Genomic DNA, 23359 nt, shown 5'->3' with positions numbered 1-23359 from the left:
CACAAAGCAAGCACGTGTCCCAGGTCTATGTGATCTCAAAGCCTTTGCTACTCTGACTCCCACGGCTGCTGTGTGAATTTTCAGTTTCCTGAAGGCGAGAAGAAAACAATTTGCTCTAGAAAAAGCTTCAAGGGCCAGACTTCAGAAATGCCCAGAGCTGTGAGTTCAGTATCATGGCCCCTGCCCTCCCCTCTCTGTGCAGGGGCTGTACAGTGAGCTGAGCCGCGGTGAGGGCATGTTAAGGACTTAAAGCAGCGGCCGGGCGCGGTGGCTCACACCTGTAATCCCAGCACTTTGGGAGGCCGAGGCAGGCAGATCACGAGGTCAGGAGTTTGAGACCAGCCTGACCAACATGGTGAAACCCCGTCTCTACTGAAAATACAAAAATTAGCTGGGCGTTGTGGCAAGTGCCTGTAATCACAGCTACTCGGGAGGTTGAGGCAGGAGAATCACTTGAACCCAGGAGGCGGAGGTTGCAGTGAGCCAAGATCGTGCCACTGCACTCCAGCCTGGGTAACAGAGCGAGACTCCCTCCAAAAAAAAAAAAAAAAAAAATAGTTTAAAGAACTTAAAGCAGAAACCCGATTTTGAAATGTTCAAGGACAAGGCCAGGGAGGCTCATTTGGGGATGGGGTGGAGGTTTCAGTCCATTTAAGTGGGCTGGAGGGGAATTTTAACTTTGCCGGCTGATGGTTAATGTTCCCTTCCCAAGGTATTCATGATTTATGCTGATGCTTTAAAAAGAAAATTTAGCCAAGCTAGGTTCAGAGTCCAGGAAGCTAAGGACAAGGCATTCAGGAAAGCTTCGTTTGGAGGGGAGGTTAGGAGGGATAGAAGCATATTCCAGATACCTCGCCCGCTTTTTTACTCCACTCACCCAAAGGAGAGGTCACCTTATCACATAAGACCGTAAGATAGCTCCCCAGGAGGGATCATGCAGATAAGATGTTTCTTCCTATGTTTGAAGAAATGGTTGTCCTAGGCTGGTCGCGGTGACTCACGCCTGTAATCCCAGCACTTTGGGAGGCTGAGGCAGTGGATCACTTGAGGCCAGGAGTTCGAGACCAGCCTGGCCAACATGGTGAAACCCCATTGCTACAAAAAATACAAAAATTAGCTGGGCATGGTGACACATGCCTGTAGTCCCAGCTACTTGGGAGTCTGGGGAGGGAGAATCGCTTGAACCCAGCAGAGGTTGCAGTGAGCTGAGATGGCACCACCGCACTCCAGCCTAGGCAACAGAGTGAGATGCCATCTCAAAAAAACAACAAACAACAACAAAAAACAAACAAAACAAACAAAGAAATGGGTGTCCTAGGCTGGGCGTGGTGACTCACGCCTGTAATCCCAGCACTTTCAGAGGTCGAGGCGGGTGGATCACCTGAGGTCAGGAATTCGAGACCAGCCTGACCAACAGGCGAAACCCCGTCTCTACTAAAAATACAAAATTTAGCTGGGTGTAGTGGCAGGCACCTGTAGTCCCAGCTACTTGGGAGGCTGAGGCAGGAGAATTGCTTGAACCCGGGAGACGGAGATTGCGGTGAGCGGAGATTGCGCCACTGCACTCCAGCAACAGAGCGTGACTCTGGGCAACAGAGCGTGACTCCGTCTCAAAAAAGAAAAAAAAGAAAAGAAATGGGTGTCCTTTCTCTGTATTCTAGGCCTCTTGTCTTGGCTGAATTGAAGAAAAATGTATATAAGGCCCTAGATGTTCACTGTCATTTTAATAAACCCTTCCTTGGTCTTCATTCTGGGGCCTGAATGGAAAAACGAAAGGCCCAGAATCTGGGCCTTGGGACTCAGCATTACAAGGGATGAGACCCTGATTTATACTGGCTTAAGCAAAGAAGGGAATTTACTGGCTCATAAAATTTAGATGTCTGGGATTCGGTTTGGCTTTAGGTATAGCTGGATACAGTGAGGTGCGTGGCGACGGGGGGCCTTAGGGCTGATTTTCCTTCACCTAGCTTGGAGCAGATTCCTTGGTTGAACCAGTCATGGTGGCCAAAAGAATGTGGAGGTGTGACTGTCTGTGTTCTACTCCATGTAACTACGTGCACTGAAAAGTGGTGTGGGATCATTCGCCATAAGAAACCCGCCCGGCAGACACAGTGGCTCACGCCTGTAGTCCCAGCACTTTGGGAGGCCAAGGCGGGTGGATCACAAGGTCAGGAGTTCGAGACCAGCCTGGCCAACATGGGGAAACCCCATCTCTACTAAAGATACAAAAAATTAGCCCAGTGTCGTGGTGCGTGCCTGTAATCCCAGCTACTCAGGAGGCTGAGGCAGGAGAATTGCTTGAACCCGGGAGGCAGAGGTTGCGGAGAGCCGAGATCACACCACTGCCCTCCAGCCTGGGCGACAGGGCGAGACTCCATCTCACAAAAAAAAAAAAAAAAAAGGAAGAGGGGGCTCTGAGCCAAGGTAGAGAGCCAAGTCAGCCAGACAGGCCTAGGCTCCAGCAATCTTCTTGCCTCAGCCTCCTGAGTAGCTGGGACCACAGTCACACATCACCACATCCAGCATTTTTTTTTTTTTTTTTTTGGTATTTTTAGTAGAGTCAGGGTTTTGCCATGTTGCTCAAGCTCGTCTTGAACTCTAGGGCTCAAGTGATCCTCCTGCCTCGGCCTCCCAAAAGGCTGAGATTACAGGTGTGAGCCACCGCACCTGGCCAGCACCATGGGGTTTTTTTGTTTGTTTTGTTTTGTTTTTTGGGTTTTATTTTTGAGACAGGGTCTCGCTCTGTCACCCAGGCTGGAATGCAGTGGCATGATCTTGGCTCACTGCAATCTCTGCCTCCTGGGTTCAAGTGATTCTCCTGTTTCAGCCTCCCAGGTAGCTGGGATTACAGGCATGCACCACCATGCCTGGCTAATTTTTGTATTTTTAGTAGAGACAAGTTTTTGCCATGTTGGCCAGGCTGGTCTCAAATTCCTAACCTCAGGTGATCCTCCTGCCCCGGCCTCCCAAAGTTTTGGGATTACAGGTGTGAGCCACCGTGCCCAGCCAGGTTTCTTTTTTTTCTTCCCCCCCTTTCTCACTTCATGGCAGACACAGCACCCTTTCCTAGTGAGCCCATACACAGCCTCAGAATCTATCTCAACACTATACCCAAAGCAACCAATATCTCCCACCTTGGCGTTGGAACCTGAGCTGAAACTCTTTGCAATTCCTGCTCCAAGCAGATGGAGATAAAAAAGCGCAGCTCTGAGCATTGAGTGATTTGCCCAATGTCACACGGGAACTCAGGCAGAGAACCCTCCTGACTCAGCCAGCCCCCTTTCCCGTGGGATCCTGCCTGATGTGAGCCTTGAAAGAAGGTCTGTCCCTCAGTGGAGATTTCCACTCCAGGCAGCGGCTGCACACACGCATGGAAAAGAAATAGACTCGAGGTCAGAGCAAAGCCAACAGTGCGACTGCTGACCCAGCTCTCAGGAGTGGCACACAGCATGGAGGGCAGACAGGCGGGAGGGCTCACAGCCTAGCAGCCACGCTGTTTGTCCACCACAGAGATCTCACTGGGCTTCACGGTGTCCTACCTTAAATATTAGGTTGGTGCAAAAGTAATTGCAGTTTTTGTCCTTGAAAGTAATATATTAGGGCCAGGTGCGGTGGCTCACGCCTATAGTGTCAGCACTTTGGGAGGTCGAGGCAGGTGGATCACCTGAAGTCAGGAGTTCGAAACCAGCCTGACCAACATGGTGAAACCCCATCTCTACTAAAAATACAGAAATTAGCCAGGTGTAGTGGCGAGAGCCTGTAATCCCAGCAAATCGGGAGGCTGAGGCAGGAGAATCGCTTGAACCCGGGAGGCGGAGTTTGCAGTGAGCCGAGACCACGCCATTGCACTCCAGCCTGGGGAATAAGAATGAAACTCTGTCTCAAAAAAAAAAAAAAAAAAGAGAGAGAGAGAGAAAGTAATATATTAGGTATTCAAGTATTAGATACAATTAAATCTAATAATGTGCTCGAGTTGACGGCCATTCTCAAATTGTGAGAGAGGTGAGGTGTTTTCCTTCTGGGGATGGGGATCAGGGTTGTCTTGGATGGGGGGACAAATGGCTGGCACCAATCTAGGGAAGCCAGAAAGTAGAGAGTAAATACTGATGTGGCCATTATTCTGCCAGCTCAGTCTTGCCCAATGAAGGGGAGAAAATAGGTGGCAGAGAACCAGCCGCTCGTTTGCCATAGAAAGGTACCGAAAGGCTGTCCTGACCTCTAGGGGCCTCTTGTGATATGAACTTCATCATTTTAGGGAGCTGACCTTGGGCTCATGTGCTCACAACGCCAAGACCTTCACATATGTTGTCCTAATTAGTATTCACAGAATAGTCCTGTGAAGCAGGTGGAGGTATTCCCTATGATCTGATGCTGCACTGGGGCGCTTGGAGAGGTGGAGTCGCACTGCCTGACCCTGGCTAGTAGCCACTGTGCCATACTCCACGGGCTGGGAGACACTGTGAAGTCGAACAGAACAGGGTATGTGAGCCACCTGACAATCATTAAGCACGTTGTAGCCAGCAGTAGGTCTGGGTAAGGTGCTGGGAGGCAGCATGTGGCAGTCCCAGCCTCAGGTCACTTGCTGAAGGACAGAGGTGCACTGGAGAAAATGTGGCCTCAGAGGCAGAATCACGTCAGTGAATACCTGTGTGACTCACTCAGTTGAGCTCAGGGCCTACAAACAGGTGCAGTCAGCAGTTTGAAAACTTTTTTTTTGAGACAGTCTCTCTCTGTCACCCGGGCTGCAGTACAGTGGTGAGATCTTGGCCCACTGCAACCTCCACCTCCCCGGTTCAAGTGATTCTCCTGGCCTCAGTCTCCCGAGTAACTGGGACTACAGGCATGCGCTATGACAATCTGGCTAATTTTTATGTTTTTAGTAGAGACGAGGTTTCACCATGTTGGCCAGGCTGGTCTCGAACTCCTGACCTCAAGTGATCCACCCGCCTCGGCCTCCCCAAGTGTTGGGATTACAGGCATGAGCCACCGTGTCCGTCCTGAAAACTTCTTGTCTAGCACAAACTCCCATTGTACAGGTGAGAAAGCTGAGGCTTGGAAAGAATTGACTTCCCCCGTGTCACCACGTTCACCTGCAATAACTCCCCAGGGGAGGGATGACAGCAGTCACGGCTGCACCTATGAAGTCCACCACCTGGGCTCTAACCTAGCCCTGCCACTCTCCAGCCAGTGGCTCTGGGTGAGTCACGTCACCTGCCTGAACCTCCCTGGACCTCAGCATCTTCCTCTGAGCGTGGCCGTAAGCCTCAAGTGACATTATCCCACAGCCCATTGCCTGGCCCTTAGTGCCCAATTTCACCAATGTGGCCAATTATGACTGCTTATTTATTTCCATTTGGAAATTGGCTTTTAATTCCTTTTGGCTTTTCCCTTCTTCTCTGAGGGCTCCTCCTTTAGAGGGTCCTGCCCTGGATGAAGACAAAAGCAGATGCTCCCAGGTAGTCTGGGTCACACCCACGCCTCCCGTGGGTCTGGAAGTGGCTGGAGGAGGAGTGAGTCTGCGGCTGATCCTTTTCCTCATCAGGAGTCAGCTCCTTGGAGCCTCCCAGGGATGTCTGGGGGGCTGCTGATTGCGGAACCAGCTGGGAGGGAAATTCGAGGGCAGATGTGGCGACAACAGAGGCTGCAGCAGTCAGAGCTTCCCCGCACTGTAGTGGCACAGGTGCCATGCCTGGAGCCCATCAGCCCCATGTTCAAATCCCAGCACCGCCACTGCCTGCCTGTCGAGTGAATGTGATTCCTCCCACGGTTGGCTGAACTGGCTATGGACAGCAGCTGTCCCGCGCGGGACCCCAGGGGAAATGGAAAATACATCTCTGCCCCAGGCCAGCTTCCCCTTCTCTCCCAGGCCCCGACCTGCCCTTTAGACTCAGGAGTCCTGGCTTCACCCTTTGTCCGGACCTTCAAGAGACAACACAACTCTGATAACAGCAGTTCCGAGGCTGAGAAGGGGTTGTCGTGGGGACAGCGTGTTCCTGCAGCTAAGACTTAACCTCTTTGCCTCTCCTCAGAATGCTTCAGACCAGGAAAGGGGAACTTGTCACTTGGGACTTGCAGGGACACTGTTTTGAAAGTAAACTCTCCCAAAGAGCCTCTGCCTGCTTTAGGGAGGAATGTTTGTTTGGGTTCTATGAATCAGAAACCTACTCTACCAATTTCAGGTTAAAAAAGGATGTGTCACAAGGCTATGGAGATGTTTCTTTTCTTTTGGTTATTAAAAACATGTTAGGCTGGGTGTGGTGGCTCATGCCTGTAATCCCAGCACTTTGGGAGGTAAAGGCAGGAGGATTGCTTAAGCCCAGGAGTTGAAGGCTGGCCTGGGCAACATAGTGAAACTGTGTCCCTACAATTTTTTTTTTTTTTTTTTTTAAGACAGTCTCGTTCTGTCGCCCAGGCTGGAGTGCAGTGGCGTGATTTTGGCTCACTGCAACCTCCGCCTCCCGCATTCAAGCGATTCTCCTGCCTCAGCCTCCCGAGTAGCTGGGATTACAGGCATGTGCCACCACGCCCAGCTAATTTTTGTATTTTTAATAGAGACAGGTTTTCACCATGTTGGTCAGGTTGGTCTGTACTCCTGACCTCAGGTGATCCACTCACCTCGGCCTCCCAAAGTGCTGGGATTACAGGCATGAGATACTGCACCCGGCCTCTACAAAATTTTTTTTTTTTAAATTAGCCAGGTGTGGTGGTTCCTGTAGTTCCAGCTACTTTGAGGGCATAGGTGGGGGGTGCTGAGGTGGGAGGATCCCTTGAGCCCAGGAGGTCGAGCCTACAATGAGCTGTGTTTGTGCCACTACACTCCAGCCTGGGTGACAGAGCAAGACCCTGTCTCAAAAAAAAAAAAAAAAAAAAAAAAAAGGGTAAATCCCAGAAAACCCAATGACACTAATTTAAAGGAAGATTCTTTGGTTCGTGTAATGGAAAGTTCGGGGGTAGTGCTGTGATTTGGATAGGGGGTGTTTGTCTCTACCAAAACTCATGTTGCAATTTGATCTCCACTGTGGCAGTGTTGGGAGGCGGGGCCTAGTGGGAGGTGTTGGGCTATGGAGGTGAATCCCTCATGAATGGCTTGGAAGTGCCACCCTCTCACTAGTGAGTGAGTTCTTGCTGTCACTCTCGTGAGACTGAATTGGTTCTCCATCTAACTCATTGCTGTGAGAGTGGGTTATTATAAAGCCATGATGACCTTCAGGTTTTCCCCTTTTTTGCAGTCTCCCTTCTGTTTTCCCTTTTCCTGCGTGTGGTGATGCAACGTGCAAGCCCTTGCCAGAAGTCAGGGCCATCCCTTTAAATGTCTCAGACTGCAGAGCTATAAAATGAAATGAGTCTCTTTTCTTTATACATTACCCAGTTGCAGGTATTCTTTTATAGCAACACAAAATGGACTAAGACAAGTAGAGTGGGTTTCAGGTGAAGCTTGATCCAGCCACTTAGCTCTATCACTGGGATCCAGAATCCCACAGCACCTGCTCCTCTTTCTATATGGATGTACTCCCCAGAATGACCACCCCACATCCAGGTATCCATCACCTTTTAGCTCAAGTATCTGGACCAACAGGAACATCCTGTGTCTCTTGATTCACGTTTCTGAGGGAGGGAATCCAGTACCCAGGCTCATCCTTTTGGGGCATGTATCTGAACTCATGTTCGTGGCCAGTGAGTGAATGGTCTCTCCTGGGTCCGGTGTCCATAGCTTGTTCAGTCATCAGTGGCCAGACCATGTGGGTCACGTGCCTCCTCCGCCTCATTGGAGAAAGGATGTCTGAGAAGGGGTCACAAACAGGTCAGTCACCCCAATACCTTCCCAGAGAAGTCAGGACTCAGCTGGTGATTATCCGAGGACCCCATAACTCCTCCCTGGCCTGGAAACCACCCAAAGAGGCCTATTTTGGTCTTAATTTGTAATTTTGGGAGAATTTTAAGTTTGTTTCTGGTTAGAATTTTTTTTTTTTTTGAGACGGAGTTTCGCTCTTGTCACCTAGGCTGGAGTGCAATGGTGTGATCTCGGCTCACTGCAACCTCTGCTTCCAGGGTTCAAGTGATTCTTCCGCCTCAGCCTCCCGAGTAGCTGGGATTACAGGTGCCTGCCACAACGCCTGGCTAATTTTTGTATTTTTAGTAGAGATGGGGTTTTGCCATGTTAATCAGTCTGGTCTCAAACTCCTGACCTCAGGTGATCCACCCCCCTCAGCCTCCCAAAGTGCTGGGATTACAGTTGTGAGCCACCGCACCCGGCCCTGGTTAGAATTTTCATGCCTGGATATTTCCTGATGTTGTGTTTCTGGTTCATTCAGGAGGAGAAATTCAGACTTTGATTCAGGAAATGGTTTTAATCACTGTCCCCAAGAAATCGGCCAACAAGCACATGTGTCCACCATCAGGTGGAAAACCCAGAATCATTTTCAGATGGCTGTTAACCAGCGGCAGGATGGCTTCTGCAAGCAAATGCTGCATTATTATTTTTTTTCTTTCATACCAGGAAAAGGGTTTTATCTTCAAAACAATGTATCCACGTCACTAATCGGTCTGGAAGAACTTGTTTGGCCAAATTTAGAACCCACAATAAGGTCAGAGAGAATAAATTTAGAACTGAACTCTGAGCTCTCAGGGCCAACAGTTCCGTTTGGCACTGTGTACTTGCTAACTCCGTCTGCCACCTAGAGCTTGATTGTATTTCCCCTTTACCTCCCAGGTCCACCAGAATTTGCAGGATAACGTAGCCTTGGAGAGTAAGACCTGGCATCTAAACCTGTCTTCACCATTTATAAGCTGTGTGACTCTAGGAACGTGTTTCATCTCTCCGAGCCTTAGTTTCATCATCTTTTAAAGAAGGCTGGAGGGTAACAATAACATCTTATAAAATAACATGTAAAGATTGATTATAATTTTTTTTTTTTTTTTGAGACAGAATCTCACTCTGTTTCCCAGGCGGCAGTGCAGTGGGGCAATTACAGCTCACTGTAACCTTGATCTCTTGAGTCTAATCAATCCTCCCACCTCAGCCTCCTGAGTAGTAGGCATGTACCACCACACCTGGCTAATTTTTAAAAAGTTTTATTTTGTAGAGATAGGATCTCACTCTGTTGTCCAGGCTGGTCTCGAACTCCTGGGCTCGAGCGATCCTCCCACCCTGGTCTCCCAAAGTGCTGGGATTACAGGTGTGAGCCACCTCGCTCAGTCCAACCATTCTGATTTCTGTCTCTGAATTTGAGTATTCTAGGAACCTCATATAAAAGGAATCATACATTACTTGTCCTTGTGTGATGGGCATATTTTCTTAGCATAATGTCTTCATGGTTCATCCATGTTCTCGTATGGGTCAACATTTTCTTCCTTTTTAAGGCTGAATAATATCTCATTGCATATATACACACCACATTTTGTTTATCCATTCATCTGTCAATGGACATTTGGGTCTCTTGCACCTTTTTGCTATGATGAATAATATGGCTATGAATATAGATGTACAAATATTTGTTAGAGTCCCTGCTTTCGCTTCTTTTGGGTACATACCCAGAAGTTTGATTAAAACATTTTATGGAGGCTGGGTATGGTGTCTCACACCTGTAATCCCAGTACTTTGGGAGGCCGAGGTAGGAGGAGCACTTGAGCCCAGGAGTTTGAGACCAGCCTGGGCAATATACCGAGGCCCTGTTACTACAAAAAAATAAAAATCAAAAAAAAAATTAGCCAGGCATGGTGGTGCACCTGGAGTCCTAGCTACTTAAGAGAGAGGCTGATGCAGAAAGATCCCTTGAGCCCAGGGGTTCAAGGCTGTAGTGAGGTATGATCGCATCACTGCACTCCAGCCTGGGCAACAGGCAAGACCCTGTCTCTCAAAAAAAAAAAAAAAAGAAAGAAAGAAAAAGACATTTACCCTATGCTTGGCATATAGTAAACACTCAACACATTGTAGCCAATAAAACTAGTATTAGAAAAATACTGGGTGAAATTTTTTTAATGCAGATTTAAGAATGAGATGTCATTTTGCCTGTCAAATTAACAACAACTAAAAGGTAATAATCCTCAATGCAGCTGGGATGTGGTAAGATGGGTTCTCTCTCTCTTTCTCTCTTTTTTTTTTTCTGAGACAGAGTCTCACTCTGTTGCCCAGACTGAAGTGCAATGGTGTGATCTCAGCTCACTGCAACCTCCACCTCCCAGGTTCAAGCAATTCTCCTGCCTCAGCCTCCCGAGTAGCTGGGATTACAGGCACATGCCACCAGGCCTGGCTAATTTTTGTATCTGTAGTAGAGATGAGGTTTTGCCATGTTGGCCAGGCTGGTCTCGAACTCCTGACCTCAAGTGATCCACCTGCCTAGGCCTCCTAAAGTGCTAGGATTATAGGTGTGAACCACCATGCCCAGCCTCTCTCTTTCTTTGTGTGTGTGGAGAGATGGGGTCTCACTATGTTGCCAAGGCTGGTCTTGAACTCCTGGGCTCAAGTGATCCTCCCACCTTGGCCTCCCAAAGTGTTGGGACTATAGGCATGAGCCACCTCGCTTGGCCACAGGGTTCTCTCATACACATCTGTAGGTAATCTTTCTTGAAAGCAACTTGCAGTGCTAAGTATGGTATATCAAGTCTCTTGGAAGTGATCATACTATTTGACCAACAATTTAACTTCTGAGAATTCATCCTAAAGACAGAGCCTCAAACATAGACCAAGATTTGAGTCTGGAGGTGTTTATCACGGCAATCTTTATAATATTTCGGAAGCAACTTCTATTTCCATCCATAGGAAACGGTTTAAAAACTAATGTAGGGATGGGCCCCCAATGGACTATTTTGCAGTCATTAGAAATGCTTGTGAGTTGGCCGGGCACGGTAGCTCATGCCTGTAATCCCAGCACTTTGGGAGGCCGAGGTGGGTGGATCATGAGGTCAGGAGTTCGAGACCAGCCTGACCAACACGATGAAACCCCGTCTCTACTAAAAGTACAAAAATTAGCCGGGCATGGTGGTGGGTGCCTGTAATCCCAGCTACTCAGGAGGCTGAGGCAGGAGGATCATTTGAGCACAGACAGGAGTTTGAGGCCAGCCTGGGCAACACAGCAAGACTCTGCCTCTAAAATGAGGCAGTGAAACAGGAAACTGTATACGCTATACTGTTTTATGAAAAAGAAGATAAAAAATTGTATATATTTCTCCTATAAAATAGGTACCGTTTGCATTTACTGTTGCTGAACCTTCACTAAGCTCTATATGTACTTTCTCTTGTTTACTCCTCCCAACAATCAAAGAGGTAGGCACTATTATTACACCATTTTACAGATGAGGAAACAGAGGTTCCAAATGGTGACATGATCCTCAGGGTTACACAGCCAGCAAGTGGCAGAGCTAGGATTCAAACCCAGGCCCCTCGACTCCAAAGAGTAGAAAAGGAAAGGACAGCCTGGCCAACATGGTGAAACCCCGTCTCTACTAAAAATACAAAAATTAGCCGGGCATGGTGATGCGGGCCTGTAGTCCCAGCTGCTCAGGAGGCTGAGGCAGGAGAATCGCTTGAACCCAGGAGGTGGAGGTTGCAGTGAGCCAAGATCGCATGCTACTGCACTCCAGCCTGGGCAACAGTGAGACTCCGTCTCAAAAAAAAAAAGAAAAAAAGAAAAAAAAAGGAAACAACAGTTCTGCAGTCAAGCCTAACCTAACCATAGGAGTGATTTTTACTTTCTTCTTCATACTTGTCTGTATTTTTTTCCCAGACTGGGAGGAGGTAGAGGGAGCAATTTACTAGATAAAAAGGGAAAGAAAGAAACAATTGCTAGTTTCAAGCAGGCATCTTTGAAGATAAAACATGAAGGTCTCGTGCCTCATGCCACGAACTCAGTTCGTGTTCATCTTTTTTCCGGTTAAAGAAGAGCAGAGTGTCCTGGCTGAGTCTTTTGGCTGATTGCTTAATAATGGGAGGGTGTGCTGTGGACACACACACACACACACACACACACACACACAGCCCACGCTAACCGAGACAGGAGGGAGACAAAACCCAGCAGTAGCCAAAACTCTGCTAGATCGATGCAGACTGTTACAGGCGCAGCTTTCCAAAAAGCAGAGCTCAGTGAAATAAATATTTTTCCTGTGAGAAGAGGCTTAAGTCGGCGTTCTTAACAACCCCCCAATTCATTCCAGATCCACTCGGAGCAGCTGGCGTCAGCGCCCCCATCTTGATACACTTAGGATTGCTTGGTAACTGCAGTGAGCCCGTGTGTCTGGCTGCTTTAACCCACTGGGCAGTGTGCCCTGGGGCGCTGGGCAGGGGGGCAAGAAGGAGTTTGTCCCTGGGGAACCCTCTTCCCACTCCGTCTCAGCTCCCCACAACTTCTGGGGGTTTGTCACTTTTTTTCCTCTTGTAAAACCACTATTTAATCTAAACTGGAGGCCTGAGAACGCAACCTCTTCTTGGCAAAAGGCTCCATTCTCTTAGTCCTGGAGACAATATGCGGGAAGAATGTACAGTCAGGGACTCAGGAAACATACAAATGAAAAGTCTGGGTTACCTCAAAAAGCGGGAGCTTCACTACCCAGGGAGAAATTCGTTGATTCGTTCATTTACTTGCTCACTCAACAATGGTTGGCTGGGTGCAGTGGCTCACGCCCATAATCCCAGCACTCTGGGGGGCCGAGTTGGGCAAATGGATGGCTTGAGGCCAGGAGTTTGAGACCAGCCATGGCAACATGGCGAAACCCCATCTCTACTAAAAATACAAAAAGTAGCTGGTGTGGTGGTGCGTGCCTGTAGTCCCAGCTACTCGGGGAGCTGAGGTGGGAGAATCACCTGAGTTTGGGAAGTTGAGGCTGCAGTGAGTGGTGTTGGCACCACTGTACACCAGCCTAGGCAAAAGATTGAGATGCTGTCTCAAAAAAAAAAACACAAAAAAACAAAAAAAACCCACCAAACACACACAAAAAGCAATGTTTAATTGAATCACCTCCTAAGTGTAAGATGTGGAACAAAGCTGATATAAGAGAGGACAAAGCCACTGGAGATACAGATTCATTCATTCATCTATCCCTCCATTCATTCGTTCATGGATGTTTGCTGAGTGTGCCTCCTATGTGTTAGGTCCTGTCCTCCTAGTGCTGGGGACTTAGCAGCGAACCATGCAGACAAAAACTCTGCCTCCTGGGAGCTTGCAGTGAGCTGAGATTGCGCCACTGCACTCCAGCCTGGGTGACAGAGCAAGACTCCATCTCAAAAAAAAAAAAAAAAAAAAACTCTGCCTCCTGGGTGAGTCATGAGGTCAGGAGTTCGAGACCAGCCTGGCCAACGGAGTGAAACCCCATCTCTACTAAAAATACAAAAATTAGCTGGGCGTGATGGCAGGCACCTGTAGTCCCAACTACTCAGGAGGCTGAGGCAGGAGAATCACTTGAACCCGGGAGGTGGAGGTTGCAGTGAACCGATATTGCGCCACTGTACTCCAGCCTGGGAGACAAGAGCGAAATTTCATCTCAAAAAAAAAAAAAGGAAAGAAAAAGAAAAAACCCTGCTTCCTAGTACTTGCCCCCTAGCACTTCTAGTTGGGGTGACAAACACCAGACAAGGACAAGGTAATGTTTGGAATGTCAGATGGTATTAAATGCTAAAGAGAAAAATAAAGCAGGAAGAGGGAATTGGGAGACGGAGTCCTGGTGGTCACACTTACAGATAAGGGGCCAGGAAAGGTCTCATGAGAGGGTATATCGAAGTCACAACCTGCAGGAGATGAGGAGAGCGCATTAAATAACAGTGACCTCTGGATCACGCAAGCCCCTTTTCAATGATCTTTCAGCACTGATTATGCCAGTGAGAAATATCCGAGGCAGATGGATTGCTTGACTCCAGGAGTTTGAGACCAGCCTGGGCAACATGGCAAAACCCTGTCTCTACAAAAAAATTCAAAAAGTAGCCGAGTGGGTGGTGCATGCCTGTAGTCCCACCTACTTGGGAGGCTGAGGTGGGAGAATTGCTTAAACCCGGGAGGCAGAGGTTTCAGTGAGCCAAGATGGCACCACTGCACTCTAGCGTGGACAACAGAGGGAGACCCTGTCTCGAAAAAAAAAAAAAATTAGCCAAGTGTGGTGGCATACGCCTGTAATCTCAGGAGGCTGAGGCAGGAAAATCGCTTGAACCCAGGAGGCAGAGGTTGCAGTGAGCCAAGATTGTGCCACTGCACTCCAGCCTGGGTAATAGAGGGAGGCTGTCTCAAAAAAAAAAAAAGTATACAATTTAGTGTTTTTTTCTTTTTTTTTTGGCATATTCACAAAGCTGTGCAACCATCACCACTATCTAAATCCAGAGCAGTTTTACCCCAGAAAGAAACCCCATACCTATTAGTAATGACTCCCATTCTCCCCTCCCTCAACTTCTGGCAATGACTGATCCACTTTCTGTCTCTCTGGATTTGCCTGCTCTGGACTTGCTTGTCCGTGGAGCCATACCTTCTGTGGCCTGCTGGTTCTGGCTTCTTTCACTTAGCATACCATTTTCAAGGTTCATCTGTCTCACAGCATGCATCAGGGCTTGGTCCCTTTTATATGGCCCTATAGTGTCCCTTTGTATGGCTGTCCCACATTTTGTTTACCCACTCATCAGCTGATAAACATTTGAGCTGTTTTTACTTCTTGGCTACTATGAATAATGCTGCTCTGAATGTCTGTGTATGGGTTTTGCGTGGACATATGTTAACATTCCTCTTGGATGTATACTTAGGAGTGGAACTGCTGGGTCGTATTTACATTTAACCATTTGCTTAATTTCATACTTAACCATTTGAGGAACTGCCAAGCTGTTTTCCAAAGCAGCTGCGCCCTCTTACATGTCACCAGTAGCGTACCAGGGTTTCGGTTGCCCCACATCCTCTCCAGCGCTTGCTGTGGTCTGTCTTTTGGATGACGAACGCCCTCGTGTACGTGCAGTGGTATCTCCCCAGGGATTTGAGCGGCATGCCCAGCCGTCAGGACTCCGGTCAAGGCTGTGCTTATGGGTATAGAGAGGGCTCGGTGATTTCTTTTTTCTTTTCTTTTCTTTCTTTCTTTTTTTTCTTTTCTTTTCTTTTTTTTTTTCTTTTTTTTTTTGAGACAGAATCTCTCTCTGTCACCCAGGCTGGAGTGCCGTGGTGCAATCTCGGCTCACTGCAGCCTCCACCTCCCAGGCTCAAGCGATTCTATTGTCTCAGCCTCCCAAGTAGCTGGGATTACAGGCGCCCGCCACCACGCCTGGCTAATTTGTGTATTTTCAGTAGAGATGGGGTTTCACCATGTTGGCCAGGCTGGTCTTGAATTCCTGACCTCAAGTGATTCACCTGCCCCAGCCTCCCAAAGTGCTGGGATTATAGGCATGAACCACCATGCCCAGCCTCGGTGATTTCTTGAGTGACAGTCGGTGGGGCCTCAGGGTTTGGAGCCTGGGAGGACTTGGGGGTGGGATAGGCCTGGGGAGAGTACATGCCAGGGACAGAACTGGGAGACTGGACCCACCCTCTTCCTGGGCCCAGGGCCACCTCCTCCCTTACAGGTGTAAGGCCTTGGCCTCAGGCTTCATTTAGATCAAGAGAAAGAGGTTCCACAGCAGAACCCTAAATGCAAATCCTTCCTCAGGGAAGCCAGTGCAAAGGAAGTCTTGAGGACGGAGCTCCACTCAGGCCTGTGCCAGACTCCGAGGGGGAGTTCAAAGACCTAAGGTCTTGTCTTTGCCCCGCCAAGTCCACAATAACATAACACATGTACCATCTACTTTCCCTGAAGTTGTGGTTTTCTGTTCAGGTTCCTGATTCCCTAATTGGCCTGTAGCTCCCAGAGCAGCAGATCTGGGCTCCTCCCCCTCTTCTCTGGTGTGTAGGCAATGCATTGAAGAACACAGGTGCATTGGTGTTAGTTCTCAGCTCGTTTCTTATATTTAACATATAAAGTGTTTCTTGAGCTATTACTATGTGTCCTTACGATGCATACCCTGCTCTGATTATTTCCATGCATTTTATTTCCACTGCTATTTCACAGATGAGGAAACCGAGGATATAAGAGGTGAGGAAGGGAGTGTGGACAACGTTCCACAGCCAGTGGATGGAATTGCCAAGATTCGAACACCGTTCCATCTGACTCCAGAGCCCTTGTCTCTAACCACCAGACTATACTGGGAGGGTAGATTGAGTAGGAGCCTTCCATTCTCAGGCTTCCTTGACAGAGGATGTATTGGTTTTCTGTTGCTGTGTAACAAATGATCCCAGACCCAGCAGCTTAAAACAATATCCATGTATGAGCTCACAGCTGTGTTGGTCCGGAGTCTGGCATGGCTGAGTTCTCTGCTCATCACAAGGCTGAAATGCAAGATATTGGTCCGGCTGAGTTCTTGTCTGGAGGATCTGGGGACAAGTCCACTTCCAAGGTCATTCAGTTCCGTGTGGCCATAGGACTGAGGTCCCCATTTCCTTGCTAGCTGTCACTGGGGGGCTGCTTTCAGCTTCTAGAGGCCTCCTGTATTGGCCACCTTCACCTCCAAAGCCTGCAATGGAAAATCTCTCTCACGCTGAATCCCCCTCATACTTTGAATCTCCTTGGCCAGTAAGAGCCAACAGGAGGCTGAGGCAGGAGAACTGCTTGAACCCACGAGGCAGAGGTTGCAGTGAGCCGAGATCATGCCAGTGCACTCCAGTCTAGGTGACAGAGCGAGACTCAGTCTCAAAAAAAAAACAAAAAACAAAAAGCCAGTCCTGTTTGAGGGCTCTCTGATTAGGTCAGGCCCACCCAGGCTAATCTCCCTTTTGTCATATAAGGTAACCATGGCAGGCAGATCATAATATTCACAGGTTCTGCCCACAGTCAAAGGGGTGGAACCTGTGAGTATTACGGGTTAGTGAAGTCGAGCGTTTTTGGGATCATCTTAATATTCCACTCACTGGGACTAGGGAAGGTCTTGGGTGCTGATAATAACAATAGCAATAGTGATATTAGTACTTCTTTTCCTTTGCTTAGAACTTTGTGGATTACAGACTGATTATACATCTGTAATCCTGCAGGAGACTGTGATGGACTGAATGTTTGGGTCACTCTAAAATTCATATGTTGAGGTTGGATGTGGTGTCTCACATCTGTAATCCCAACACTTTGGGAGGCCAATGTAGGCAAATCACTTAAGCTCAGGAGTTCGAGACCAATCTGAGCAACATGGTGAAATCTCGTCTCTACTAAAAGTACAAAAAGTTAGCCAGGTGTGGTGGTGCACACCTGTGGTCCCAGCTACTCAGGAGGCTGAGGTGGGAGGATTGTTTGAGCCCGGGAGGTGGAGGTTGCAGTGAGCAGAGATTGCGCCACTGCACTCCAGCCTGGCAACACTGTGTGAGATGCCATCTCAAAAAAAAATTCCTATGTTGAACCCAAACCCCCATGTGCTGTGATTAGGAGGTGGGGCCTTTGGGAGGTGAACAGATCTTGAGGGTGGAGGCCTGGTAAATGGGATTAATGGGATTAGTGCTCTTATAACTTCCAGAGTGTTCTCTTGCCTCTTCCCTCCACGTGGGGATGAAATGAGAGGACCATAGTCTGCAACCTGGAAGAGGGCCTTCACCAGAACCTTACCATGCAGTCACCCTGATCTCCAACTCCTCGCTTCCAGAACCATGAGAAATAACCCCCAGCCCCACTCCCCCACCCGCCGGCTTATGGTTCTCTGTTACACACAGACTGCAGGCTATAAAGTATGTGCCTGTATCCCCATTTCACCCATGAGGGGAGTACAGCTCAGACAAGAGACTGCCTAGTTAGCCCGGCTGGGGCTGGAGCCCAGATATTTTGACCCCAGGCCAGGGCTTTTGGCGCCCAGATCATCCCCTGCCCCCACTGGAAGCCTCAAACCTCATTACCGTCCTTGGAAGGGGGCAAAGTATCTGCTTCCAGCCAGCCTAGCCCTCAGGGAGCGCTTCCCTGTAAACTCACCCCATTGGGTCATCCAAATGGCTTTTACAGGAATTGCCACTGGGCTGAGCGAACCTCACCTCATTAAGCAGGAAAAGCAATAAAGCCTGAGGGCTGCAGAATCAGAATAGCTCCTGGGCAGGAAGGGCCCAGTCCCTGGGGGTGGGGGTGGGGGACAGGCAGGCTGGGCCAGGCCTGGCTGCATGGCCAAGACCAGGGGTCCATGCTCTCCAGAGGGAAAGTGTCAGGACTGTCACCATTGTCCCACCTCTGAGTGTGCCAGGCATCCTTCCCAGGGGCCTACATCTTTTCTTTTTTTTGAGATGGCTCGCTCTGTAGCCAGGTTGGAGTGCAATGGCATGATCTCAGCCCACTACAAACTCTACCTCCTGGGTTTGAGCAATTCTCCTGCCTCAGCCTCCCAAGTAGCTGGGATTACAGGCACCCCCCACCACCCCTGGCTAATGTTTGTATTTTTAGTAGAGACGGGGTTTCGCCATGTTGGCCAGGCTGGTCTCCAATTCCTAACCTCAGGTGATCCGCCCATCTCGGCCTCCCAAAGTGTTGGGATTACAGGTGTGAGCCATTGTGCCCTGCCCCTAATTCAATACCATCATATCCTTATAAGAAGAGGAAGATCTGTGAAGACAGAGACACTGGGAAGCACCATGGGACAACAGAAGCAGAGATTGGCGTCATGCAGCTACAAGACCAGAAATGCCAAGGATTGGTAGCCATCACCAGAAGCTAGGAAGAGGCAAGGAAGGATTCTTTCCTAGATCCTTTAGAGCAAGGGTCCCCAACCCCTGGGCCATGGACTTGTACTTGTCCATGGCCTGTTAGGAACTGGGCCACATAGCAGGAGGTTAGCAGCAGGCAGGTGAGCGAAGCTTCATCTGTATTTAGAACCACTCCCCATCGCTTGCGTTACCTCCTGTCAGCTCAGTGGAGGCGTTCGATTCTCATAGGAGCACGAACCCTATTGTGAACTACGCATGCGAGGGATCTCGGCTGCATGCTCCTTATGAGAATCTAATGCCTGATGATCTGTCACTGTCTCCATCACCCCCAGATCGGACCATCTAGCTGCAGGAAAACAAGCTCAGGGCTCCCACTGATTCCACATTATGGAATGTGAGTTGTATAATTATTTCATTATATATTACAGTGTAGTAGTAGAAATAAAGTGCACAATGAATGTAATACACTTGAATCACCCCAAAACCACCCACCCAACCCCCACCCTGGTCAGTGGAAAAATTGTCTTCCACAAAACTTGTCCCTGGTGCCAAAAAGGTTGGGGACCGCTGCTTTAGAGGGAGCATGGCCCTGCCGACACCTTGATTTGGACTTCTAACCTCCAGAACTGCAAGACAATAAGTTTCCCTTGTTTTAAGGCACCCAGTTTGTAGTACTTTTTTTTTTTTTTACAGCAGCCGCAGGAAACCATAGAGTACCCTGGATTTTTTTCTTTCTTTCTTTTTAGAGATGGAGTTTTGCTATTGTCACCCAGGCTGGAGTGCAGTGGCATGATCTCAGCTCACTGCAACCTCTGCCTCCCAGGTTCAGGCAATTCTCCTGCCTCAGTCTCCTGAGTAGCTGGGATTACAGGCGCCTACCACCACACCCAGCTAATTTTTATACTTTTGGTAGAGATGGGGTTTCTCCATGTTGGTGAGGCTGGTCTAAAACTCATGACCTCAGGTGATCCACCCGCCTTGGCCTCCCAAAATGCTAGGATTATAGGCATGAGCCACCGCGCCTGGCCACTGCCCTGGATTTTAACCTTAGCAGCACAAAGTGGTAGGATAAGGTATAAATTATATTTTGTGTTTTCCTTTTAATGAAGAGAAAAAGAGCAAGTCCTCGCAACTGAAAGAAACTGTAAGATAATTTCAGTGGCTTCCAATGTATAGATGAGGAACTGGAGGCTCAAAGAGGATAAGTGACTTGTCCAAGGTCACATAGTGAGAATGAGGCGGCCGGGTGCGGTGGCTCATGCCTGTAATCCCAGCACTTTGGGAGGCTGAGGCGGGTGGATCACAAGGTCAGGAGATCGAGACCATCCTGGCTAACACAGTGAAACCCCGTCTCTACTAAAAATACAAAAAATTAGCCGGGCGTGGTGGCGGGCACCTGTAGTCCCAGCTACTTGGGAGGCTGAGGCAGGAGAATGGTGTGAACCCGGGAGGCGGAGCTTGCAGTGAGCCGAGATTGCGCCACTGCACTCCAGCCTGGGTGACAGAGCGAGACTCCGTCTCAAAAAAAAAAAAAAGAGAATGAGGCAAAGGCTAGACTTGAACTTGTGTTGACTCCAAGGCCTCTGCTCACCTCTGTGTCAGTCTGTGGGTGTGTATCTCACAGGTTATTGGCATGTCTGCAAAGAGTCCCAAAATCCTGGTCCCCAGATGTCACTTTTCTTTTTTTTCTTTTGAGACAGAGTTTCGCTCTTGTTGCCCAGGCTGGAGTACAGTGGCGCGATCTTGGCTCACTACAACCTCCGCCTCCCGGGTTCAAGTTATTCTCCTGCCTCAGCCTCCCAAGTAGCTGGGATTACAGGCGCCTGCCACCACACCCGGCTAATTTTTGTATTTTTAGTAGAGACAGGGTTTTGCCATGTTGGCCAAGCTGGTCTTGAACTCCTGACCTCAAGTGATCTGCCCGCCTCAGCCTCCAAAAGTGCGGATTACAGGTGTGAGCCACCACGCCCGGCCCCCTTTTCTTTTTCACATGAGCTCAAAACTTAGTACCGTTCTTTTTCTTATGGGAACTACCTATGCTAGCCACATTTCCTGTAATATGAGCCCCTATGAAGCAAGCCTTCTTTCCCTGGTGATCTTTATTACAAAATTGGAGATGCATTCCCAACGAAATCATCTCCCAGTAGACCCAAGCAAGAATGTTTGGCAAATAAGAAATTAATTAATAAACAGCTTGTAGTACACAAACTCTAGTGTCTGCCTGGAATATTTTGCAACACTTTTGGAAACTCTAGAATTACAATCCCAGCACAAGCTGTTTATTTCAGGCTGTTAGGCCACATACATATCTCATATGCTTGAGAATCTACTGACTCCACTCTGAGCATCAGGAATGGAGCCCCTGTTCCTTTTGTGTGGGCATTTATAGTGGCTGGTAGAGCAGGGTTGCAATACCTGGGGAGACCAGGAGGGGGTCTGCTTCCAACAGGAAATGGATTTAAGGCTAAAGGTTCTTGAAATTCAAGGCTTTGGGTTCTAGAAAATAAGTCTGTTCCTTTGGGAGGAAATCCACTCTCCTCATGATGTAGGTTAACCATCTGACTTAAAGTTGCTCAGTCCTGGGCCAGGCACAGTGGCTCCCACCTGTAATCCCAGCACTTTGGGAGGCCCAGGAGGGTGAATCGCTTGAGCTCAGGAGTTTGAGACCAGACTGGGCAACATCACAGCAAAACCCTTTCTCTAACCAAAAATACAAAAATTCCCCTGGCATGGTGGTACACACCTATGGTCCCGGCTACTCAGGAGGCTGAGGCAGGAGGATCACTGGAGCCTAGGACATTGAGGTTGCAGTGAGCTGTGACCGCACCACTGCACTCCAGCCTGGGCGACATAGTGAGAACCTGTCTATAAATAAATAAATAAATACATAAAGTTGCTCAGTCCTGGGAATGGAACAAAGAAGATGTGAAAAAAAATCTGACTTTTTCTGCCTCCCTGCATAGATCCTGCCCCAGGGAGGCGCTTTAGCTGGGGTCAGAGTGCCTGGAACAGTCTCCCTCTCCAATAGGCACCAGGATGAAAAAGAAACTGCATATTTCACTGTCAAAAGAAAAACCAGAACAGCAGGCCGGCTTGATGTGTCTCTTGTAAATTGTTTACCTCTGGAGGACCAGATGGCTCATCTCTTGTTGAACCCTTGACCACTTCCCGTGCTGTTAACAGCCTCCACTAGCAAACAGACCCCGCTCCACCGGCTCACGTGGCTGTGCGGGAGTCCCAAGGCCGGCTGGCCTGTGGGGAGTTGTGGGCATTCCAGAGGGTTGACTCAGCAGTCCTGGGCTCCGGATGCTTGAGGAAATGCAAGACAGGAAGGATCTAGGTTAGGCAACTGGTCAGGTGTGGCAGGGATGGACAGCAGCTGGAGGGGGCGGGGATGGGCTTGAACTGCGCATGCCTACAGGGTTCCCAGTGCCCTTAGGCTATGGCCCTAGCGCCTCACCCTTCTAATGCAGGGTCCTTCTAACGTAGTCCCCATTCACCTCACTCGCTCACCTCTTACCACTCAGATGCCTTTGAATGTCAGCCTCTCCCCCGGCCCCACCTCGCCCTGGCTACGTGTTGGGTGGAGTGGGAGAGGCCGCATCTCCCTGCTGCCTTACAGACCTGGGGAGGATCCGCAGACACAGGATGGGTTGCGAACAGGCTCTGTCCTATGACATGAGCTGGCTGTGATTTATTTTTGAGGGATAGGAACGGGACGCAACGGTGCTCCTGCCTTCCTGGGCAGTGGGTAGCGAGCTTTTGGCCGTCCCTGCCTGGGCTCCATCCTTAGACACCACAGAACAAGGCCTCTCTGGAGCTGGCTGCTGGGATTTTTTTGTAAACTACTGTATAATAAGAAATGGGGGCCAGACGCAGTGGCTCATGCCTGTAATCCCAGCACTTTGGAAGGCTGAGGCAGGCGGATTGCCTGAGGTCAGGAGTTTGAAACCAGGCTGGTCAACATGATGAAACCCTGTCTCTACTAAAAATACAAAAAAATTAGCTGGGCTTGGTGGCGTGTGCTTGTAATCCCAGCTACTCGGGAGGCTGAGGCCGGGGAACTGCTTGAACCACGGAGGTGGAGGTTGCAATGAGCCAAGATTACGCCCCTGCACTCCAGCCTGGGTGACAAGAGCGAAACTCCGTCTCAAAAAAAAATAAAAAATAAATAAAAGGGCTGGGTGTGGTGGCTCACACCTGGAATCCCAACACTTCGGGAGGTTGAGGTTGAGGATCGCTTGAGCCCAGGAGTTTGAGAATAGTCTGGGCAACATGGTGAAACTCCGTCTCTACAAAAAAAAAAAAAAAAAAAAAAAAAAAGCAAACAAAAAAACCAAAACAGAAATTAGCCGGGCATGGTGGCACATGCCTGTAGTCCCAGCTACTCAGGAGACTGAGGTGGGAGGATTGCTTGAGCCCGGGAGGCAGAGGTAGCAGTGAGCCAAGATTGCACCACTGCACTCCAGCCTGGTGGTAGGGCCAGATCTTGCCTCAAAGAAAAAAAAGAAAAGAATATGTACCAATCCAGGTTATAAAAAGTATTTCATGTTTATATTAAACAAATTAATGCATTTAACATGTATACATGTCCTCCTTGAGAAACTAAAGTGGTAATTTGTTTCTGTGCACAAGAAAAGACTAGAATTAACATATCTATTTTAGCAGTTATAAAATACTATGTTTTTAGTGTCAAAAATGTGCCTTAA

At 48.8% G+C, this 23359-nt stretch overlaps 1 protein-coding gene and 1 long non-coding RNA gene across 2 annotated transcripts in view; one reads left to right on the top strand and one right to left on the bottom strand.

The window, feature by feature from the left end:
- The window catches only part of RIPOR3 (RIPOR family member 3), a 105505-nt gene that overhangs the window by 23628 nt on the left and 58518 nt on the right, over positions 1 to 23359 (top strand). The gene's annotated exons all lie outside the window — the stretch shown is intronic.
- LOC134757782 (uncharacterized) lies at positions 7336 to 22186 on the bottom strand. Its single transcript, XR_010132275.1, has 3 exons — positions 22164 to 22186; positions 21771 to 21959; positions 7336 to 7761 (listed from the first exon to the last, which is right to left on the bottom strand). It is a non-coding gene; the product is annotated as an uncharacterized lncRNA (long non-coding RNA).

Source organism: Gorilla gorilla, chromosome 21, assembly GCF_029281585.2.
Source record: "Gorilla gorilla gorilla isolate KB3781 chromosome 21, NHGRI_mGorGor1-v2.1_pri, whole genome shotgun sequence".
NCBI lineage: Eukaryota > Metazoa > Chordata > Mammalia > Primates > Hominidae > Gorilla > Gorilla gorilla.
This window is presented reverse-complemented; position numbering and strand designations above follow the sequence as displayed.